Here is a 9011-nt window from a genome sequence, read left to right as displayed (position 1 = left end):
AAATGCAGTGGGGTATAAGATAGCAATGAGCATCACAACATGTCTTGCACAGGATGTAAGGTCCTGTATCTGTAGCCTCTTGAGCCGCATTCCTGCCAATTCCCACATCATCCTTCCAAAATCCTGTTTTTAAATCTAGAGATGAATCTGTGTGATTAGAAACACCTATAAAATAGTATAATACAAAATTAATTAATTAAAAGTAATTAAAAGGCTATTAGCACGAGGAAACTCATACTATATATATATATATATATATATATATATATATATGCTTTTTTAATGTATGTTTATTATGTTTATTAATGTATATGTCTGTGTATACAGTGGTGTGAAAAAATTACTTTTTATTTTTTTCATGTTTCTCTCTCTTAAATGTTTAAGACCATCATCCAAATTTAAATACTAGTCAAAGACAATACAAGTTAACACAAAATGTATTTTTTAACGAAGGTTTTTGTTATTAAGGGTGAAAAAACCTACATGGCCTTGTGTGAAAAAGTGTTTACCATCTGGATATTAGTTCCACTTCTCTTTACCTAATTGTTTTAACTCAGCCAAATTTGAGGGTTTTCCAGCATGAACGGCGTTTTTGGATGTTCCACAGCATCTTTGGATTTTGTTTTAGGGTCTTTTGAGACCTGTTGTATGAGTCGTCACTTGGCTCTTGGGGTAATTTTGTGCGGCCAGCTGGTCACTCCTGGGAAGGTTCACCACAGTTCCATGTTTTCACCATTTGTGGACAATGGCTTTCACTGTGGTTTTCTGTAGAAATGGCTTTATAACATTTTCCAGACTTATAGATCTCAGTTCCTGTTCCTTTTCTTTGGATGTTGGCATGATATCTAGATTTTGAGTATCTTTAGGTCTACTTCTCTTTGTCAGGCAGGTCGTATTTAAGTGATTTCCTGATTTTGAACAGGTGTGGTAGTAATCAGGTGTGGGTGTGGTTAGAGAAATTAAACTCAGGTGTGATAAAACACAGTTAAGTTATGTTTAAACTGGGGGGTAAAACAATTTTTAATACAGGATCATGTAGGTTTGGATTGTTTTTCTATCTTAGTAACACAAACCTTCATTTAAAAACTGCGCTTGGTGTTTACTTCTGTTGTCTCTGACTAATATTTAAATCTGTTTGAGGATCTGAAACTTTTCAAAGTGACAGGCATGCAAGAAGTAACAAATCATGAAGGGACAAACACGTTTTTACACCACTGTATACTGTTGTAGAAAAGAAAATGAAAGGTGGGCTACTCCCACCTCTCGTCCGGGGTACAACTCCCCTGCGTGTTCGTTTGATAGAGAGAGTCAGACAGTGGAGTGAAGTTGAAAGCAAACCAAGTATTTATTACAAAGTGCTGAATATTCAGGAGAACCCACACATGAAAGACCGTCTAACAGCCGTCTCAGTAAGAGTTCTGACCCCCCTCTGATCTGACTCCTTGTTTATACCCCAAAATGACGTCAAGCCTGTTGCTGAGGCGTTGTTAAAATCATCTCATGTTAGCATGCACGTGTTAGTACTGAAGTTTCACGTGTCTGACAGGACCACTAATGTTTGGCCTTGACTGTGTTCTTCCAGAATGAAACATCGTGGCACTATCTGTGTGAGTGCGTCACCCCCCGCTTTGAAGCAGAGGTCTTTTAGGGAGGCACTCACTCATCCAAAGGCTGCTTTGATCTAATAGCCTTTTTTGTAGCAATTTAGCCCCGTACCAGTCGAATTGATGACCGTTAGTTAGGGTCATGCAGTATTAAACAAAATACTTCAAGCCTGAGCTACATCTCATATGTTATATGTTAATGTGTTAGTAAATGTATCATGTGGGTTAATTTGTCATATAATAAAGTCTGTGTTAGTCACATGCCATATCAAACAATGTTTTACTATATGTGTAAAGGATATATTGTGATTATTGGTTAATCTTTTATATAAATGCGTGTAAAATACACTGAGTAATAAAAATGATCAGATACAATGTGAGTATTGGTTATGCATATTGAATACAAGGTTTCACACAATGATTATGTCACTAAAATAAGTAATCATAACTGAAAGATATTTGTCAATCAACCCAAAGTATAATTAACTGAAAGATATTTGTCAATCTACCCAAAGTATAATAAACAGTTACTCTTTAATACACATTTAAATATAGAGTTAAAGTCTTTCACTGTATTTTAAAGAGCATTGCATGTATGTTCTGTTAGTGGAATATATTGCTGTATTAGGGTGGTGTTTCTGTGAATGCTTGCAGCTGAGGGTGTTAACCACATGTTTAGCACGTTAGTGCTGTAGTTTACTTGCTGCTATGCTTTGTAACTGAGAAGTTAGATTGATATTGTGATAAAAAGAGCTTTTAAGAGACCATGATCTGAATCCTTAGCTCTGAACAACATGAACATAAAGGCCTGGTCTTTTAGCAAGACTTTAGTAACCATAGTAACCATAGTTAAAAACAACAAGGGTCTTAAAACTGAGCCTTGTGGAACAACATATTAATGTCATGGGTGCCAAATGTAATGTTTTTTTTTAAAAGGTGACTTTTAATTTATGGTACTTTTATTTTATGGACTTTTATTTTGTTGGGCTGCCGCAGCAAAAACAATTTGATCTAAATATGGCTCAGCTGCGGCTGGTGAACTTGCGCTGTTTGAGCGGAACTATTTAACAGGCTCACACTAGCCCATCGGGAGAGCGGAAGTGCAGGACCAGGGACGCCGGATGCGGATGCGGTTGGGGGCTCTGACTGAACTGGGAATGACTCGCGCTGACTGAACTGGGAATGACTCGCGCTGACTGAACTGGGAATGACTCTCTCTGATTGAACTTGGAATGACTCGCGCTGACTGAACTGGGAATGACTCGCGCTGACTGAACTGGGAATGACTCGCGCTGACTGAACTGGGAATGACTCGCGCTGACTGAACTGGGAATGACTCGCGCTGACTGAACTGGGAATGACTCGCTCTGACTGAACTGGGAATGACTCGCTCTGACTGAACTGGGAATGACTCGCGCTGACTGAACTGGGAATGACTCGCGCTGACTGAACTGGGAATGACTCGCGCTGACTGAACTGGGAATGACTCTCTCTGACTGAACTGGGAATGACTCGCGCTGACTGAACTGGGAATGACTCGCGCTGACTGAACTGGGATTCGAAGGAATCGAGTGGCCGCTGGTTGAATCACTGATCGAGAAGGTGAATCGGTGAGGCTGTGTTGGCTGGGGGAAGGGTGTGGATTCGACTCACCCTTCCACAAAGTTAAGTTTCTATTCTGAGTCAGTTCTGAACAAGTTGCTGTCTGTGAGAAACGGAGCGGCTTTCTGTTCATGTTAGTGTTTGCCCTGTGTCTGCTGCAGCGCGCTGGGAAGCCACGTGGACCTACCGGTCTGTATGAGAACGTGAGAGACTCTATTGCAGCGGCGTTTGTCTGCTTCAAGAAGCGTTGTGAGGAGAAGGAAGGGTGAGAACCCTCACACCCTTCCCTAAGTTAAGTGCTATTTCCCCCCATATTGTGAGCAAATTCTACTCTTGGCTCACCACTAGTATTAGTTTTTAAGTACATTTATTATTATTTTTTTGGTTTATTGATATTGTTTACTTTGAGTTATTAATAGAAATTAGTTTCTTTCTACTCTGGCTTCTGGTTACATTTAATTTGCTATTTACTTATGTTTTTGTGAAGAGTGTGTGGGTTGGTTTTGAGTTATATGTTAATTTGTATATTTGAGTTGTGGGGTGATCGAGTGTGCAGTGGTGTGTAAGAGTGAATATTTAGTGATTTACCAGTTCTAGCCAGTAGAGATATTTGTTAATTTGTTATATTTTTATTTTTATTTAGAGTGTTTTTGGTTAAATGATTTAGCTAAATTTTAAATTATAAAATTTTAGTGACTGCTTGTTTCTTTCCTTTTTCTTTTTTGGTATATTGTCAGTGGTGAAGCCAACAAAAGACACTGTGGACTGTTTTTACTTCCCTTCTTGAGCTGCTGCCAAGGTTTTGGACTTCTGCATGGACTTCTGGAGTTCTGCAAAATCTGATTTCTTAATTTCTTTTAAGTATATCTTATTTTTCTATTGTTTAATAAATGATTGTGAAACGTATATCCTCTCTGGTGCATTACTGTTGGCTCTACTGATCCCCAAGGTGTATGTAAGTTTTTAAATTGGGTTTTAAAAAGGGATATTTTGGCCCATTTTAAACTAGGCTGTGACATTTAATAACTCTACAGTGAACAGTAATTGCTTAGCATTAATTAGCTTGCAGACCACTATCCTGTTAATGTGTATGTAGATTTAGGTTTAAGATGTCTGCTATGTTTGCGTGAGGTCCTGGGTTCAGATCCTGGACACGCCCATATTCTGTTACGACCTGGTCTAGGATCAGAACACAACAGAAAATGAGTGGCCTCAATTGCCATTGCCAAACTGAAATGGTAAATATGGTTTCAGTGGTGAACATAGGCTGAAATAAACAAAAAACTTCTTTAAAAAGACGTCTTCTCCATTTGGCTGGATCCAGGGCATCTTGTGGTAAGACGTTGATGATCTTCATGTCTGCTTTTATTTTGTTTCACTGTTGCTGCCAGCATTCATTTCCATATAATGCAACTGTAGGTACAACAGTTTTGAGACTCCAGTCACCTGGCGGCACCGGCACCACACTGCAGTGATTCAGGCTCGGGCGTCGGCACTTGTGCTGCCATCGTTATATGTTGTCGTTATATATGTCACGTCTTTGCCCTTTTTCCTGTCTGTTATTATGTGTCTGTGTGTGTTCCCTACGTGATTCATACTCCTGCGTTTCTTCCCCAGTAGTTTACCATTCACCTGTGTTCATTTGTAGCTCCGCCCAGGTGTTTCTACTTCCCCTGTGTTATGTAGTCCTAGTGTTTCAGTGTTTGTTCCTCTGTCCTTGCTTTTTGTTTTTTTTGTTTTTACTTGTTTTGATCCTTCTTTGTTACGTTACTCAGTTTGAGAGAGTAGTACGTTTTATTATCAGTTAAACACTCAACCCTGCCTGAGTAATCTGAATCTACACTCAGATCAGTCGGCTCTTCCTTGGAACCTCTGAATTTCATACAAAATGCTGCTTTTAGTTTAAGTGTGCCTAAATCTTTTGGAAGTGTAAAAGTGCCTTTATTAAACACTGTAGATCCTTTTAAAGCACATATTTTCTGCTGTTTGTACGTCACAATCCAGTCTGGTCCAGAAGCTCCTGAAATAAATGATGCAGTAAAGATCTGATTACAGAGGCTGGAGATTCTGTAGGTTACAGCTCTATGAAAATAAGGATAATATTACATAATTGAGGGGATGTTCAGCTTTTACCATCAGAAAGTGTTAAATCTCCTCCCCTTTATAAGACTGAGACGTAACAAAACACTTTACCTGAAGAATGAACTGCCTTTCACTTATAATTCATAAACTGATTCTGATTCTGAGAGAAACTACAAAGAGAGAAAAGCTCTGAGTGTTCATCAGAGAGTCTAATTCTAGTCTAGAACAGTTTAATGATCAGTTCAGCAGTGATGGAGTTACAGTAGGATCTTCTGACTCACCAACAACCATCAGCAGAAACACCAGATGAAGAGGAGGAGGAGGAGCCATCCTGAGTGACATCATCAGCCTGCACAACATCAAACAAACAGACTGATTCAGAATAACCATAAACAAATGTATTAATATACAATTTTACTCACATTTTAATACATAATTAACATGTTTTACTTAAAAATACACTGTATACATACATTTATATGTAGAGTACATCAACTTATAGAAATCATTTTAGCATAACCATCAATACTGATCCCTCTCATCCAGTGTTGAACTAGAAATTCAGATCAAATATTCAGTTCAAAAGCTACTTTTACGATTGATTTTCTACAGTTTATTAAAAATATTGCAGAATAAACTACTGCAGTTCAGTAAACATTTAAATATTGATATAAATATATAAAGATTATAGAACATTTCAGACAGTAAAAACATATTCATCAAGCATTTATATATTAAAATTAAACCTGTCTTACCTCTCTGAACTGAGCGTCGTCTGCAGTGTGAGAACAGCGAGTGAAGACTGAAGAAACAGATCAGAGGTTAAAGCTGATAAAGCTTGTGGTTTTTTTCTGGTCCTGCATACATATACATATAATACTGTACCTACTTCCTGTTGACAGAACTGTCAAACTAAATGCACACAGTAATAAGCTGGTAGTGCTCTGCTAAATCATTTAACTCAATTCAGTAGCTTTTTACTTACTACTAATTACTGGAATTAAAGGGTAACATGTTCAGTATTTGTCTTTTAAAACTATATAATAAATATAATAAAACTATTTAAAAAACACATTTAAACACAGAGTAGAAAAGGTAAAGTAAATATTCTAGAGATTTCAGCCCCAATCACCAATCATAACCCTCTACCACTACTGATACTGATCACAAACCACCCAAACTACTTTAACCTGAACCTACTGCTACAGACAGTCCTGCTGCACGAGGGCCTGTACTTGTGTCCTGCTGCACGAGGGCCTGTACTTGTGTCCTGGTGCATGAGGGCCTGTACTTGTGTCCTGTTGCACGAGGGCCTGTACTTGTGTCCTGGTGCACAAGGGCCTGTCCTTGTGTCCTGCTTCATGAGGGCCTGTACTTGTGTCCTGCTGCAAGAGGGCCTGTACTTGTGTCCTGGTGCACGAGGGCCTGTACTTGTGTCCTGGTGCACGAGGGCCTGTACTTCTGTCCTTGTGCACGAGGGACTGTACTTTTGTCCTGGTGCACAAGGGCCTGTACTTGTGTCCTGCTGCACGAGGGTCTGTACTTGTGTCCTGCTGCATGAAGGCCTGTACTTGTGTCCTGCTGCATGTGGGCCTGTACTTGTGTCCTGGTGCATGAGAGCCTGTACTTGTGTCCTGTGCACGAGGGCCTGTACTTGTGTCCTGCTGCACGAGGGCCTGTACTTGTGTACTGGTGCACGAGGCCCTGTACTTGTGTCCTGCTGCATGAGGGCCTGTACTTGTGTCCTGCTGCACGTGGGCCTGTACTTGTGTCCTGGTGCACGAGGGCCTGTACTTGTGTCCTGCTGCACGAGGGCCTGTACTTGTGTCCTGGTGCACTAGGGCCTGTACTTGTGTCCTGCTGCATGAGGGCCTGTACTTGTGTCCTGCTGCAGGTGGGCCTGTACTTGTGTCCTGGTGCACGAGAGCCTGTACTCGTGTCCTGGTGCACGAGGGCCTGTACTTGTGTCCTGGTGCACGAGGGCCTGTACTTGTGTCCCGCTGCACGAGGGCCTGTACTTGTGTCCTGCTGCACGAGGGCCTGTACTTGTGTCCTGGTGCACGAGGGCCTGTACTTGTGTCCTGGTGCACGAGGGCCTGTACTTGTGTCCTGCTGCACGAGGGCCTGTACTTGTGTCCTGCTGCACAAGGGCCTGTACTTGTGTCCTGGTGCACGAGGGCCTGTACTTGTGTCCTGGTGCATGAGGGCCTGTACTTGTGTCCTGGTGCACGAGGGACTGTACTTGTGTCCTGCTGCACGAGGGTTTGTACTTGTGTCCTGGTGCATGAGGGCCTGTACTTGTGTCCTGCTGCATGAAGGCCTGTACTTGTGTCCTGCTGCACGTGGGCCTGTACTTGTGTCCTGGTGCATGAGAGCCTGTACTTGTGTCCTGTGCACGAGGGCCTGTACTTGTGTCCTGCTGCACGAGGGCCTGTACTTGTGTACTGGTGCACAAGGTCCTGTACTTGTGTCCTGCTGCATGAGGGCCTGTACTTGTGTCCTGCTGCACGTGGGCCTGTACTTGTGTCCTGCTGCACGAGGGCCTGTACTTGTGTCCTGGTGCATGAGGGCCTGTACTTGTGTCCTGGTGCATGGTTACAACTGTTTACTTGAGTATAACATTTGACCTGACGTTGACCTGAACAAAGATCACTATCAGCCTCCAGAGCTTCACACATTTGCATATTCTCACTTTAGAAGATGGGCCTCCTCACAGTTCAGGTGACGGTCAGTAAATGATGTCATTTCCTCTTTAGCTCTGAAATAAACCCCAGCAGCAGAAACTCATCTCCTTCTTACCATCAACGCTCTGGATTCAGAAGATATAAACTCATAATTTAATACATAATTAAATATTAATAATGATTACTTTATGAACATCTCCACCAATCCTGATGATCATTAAAGTGATAATTCTGCTGTTATTGAAAAACAGTAGATAATTCATCCTGTACTTTTCTCTTTGGTCGTTCTGGACTGGAATAAAATCACAATGAATCCCCCATTAAAGAGAGAATGCCCCCTAATCCTGTCTAGATAGGTCTAAATGTGTATTCAGTAAGTGGTGCACCTGTGTTTTCTGTTTTCAAGATAGCAATACACCAGAAATGTACCTGAACTCCACGCCCATCAGTGTAGTGATCTAAAAACAAAGATTGTTCAACATAGTTGTTCAGGGGAAGAATACAAAAAGTTGTCTCAGAGATTTAACCTGTCAGTTTCCACTGTGAGGAACATAGTCAAGGACAATCCTCAGGCGACTCTGTTTGTGGCGTGCTTGCAGAAATGGCTTCTTTCGCATCACTCTCCCATACAGCTTCTCCTTGTGCAAAGTGTGCTGTATTGTTGAGCGATGCACAGTGACACCATCTGCAGCAAGATGATGCTGCAGCTCTTTGGAGGTGGTCTGTGGATTGTCCTTGACTGTTCTCACCATTCTTCTTCTCTGCCTTTCTGATATTTTTCTTGTTCTGCCACTTCTGGGCTTAACAAGAACTGTCCCTGTGCTCTTCCATTTCCTTACTATGTTCCTCACAGTGGAAACTGACAGGTTAAATCTCTGAGACAACTTTTTGTATCCTTCCTCTGAACAACTATTTTGAACAATCTTTGTTTTTAGATCATTTGAGAGTTGTTTTGATGAGCCCATGATGCCACTCTTCAGAGGAGATTCAAATAGGAGAACAACTTGCAATTGTCCACCTTAAATACCTTTTCTCATGA

Source organism: Astyanax mexicanus, chromosome 21 (genome assembly GCF_023375975.1).
Source record: "Astyanax mexicanus isolate ESR-SI-001 chromosome 21, AstMex3_surface, whole genome shotgun sequence".
In the NCBI taxonomy this organism is placed as follows: Eukaryota; Metazoa; Chordata; class Actinopteri; order Characiformes; family Acestrorhamphidae; genus Astyanax; species Astyanax mexicanus.
This window is presented reverse-complemented; position numbering follows the sequence as displayed.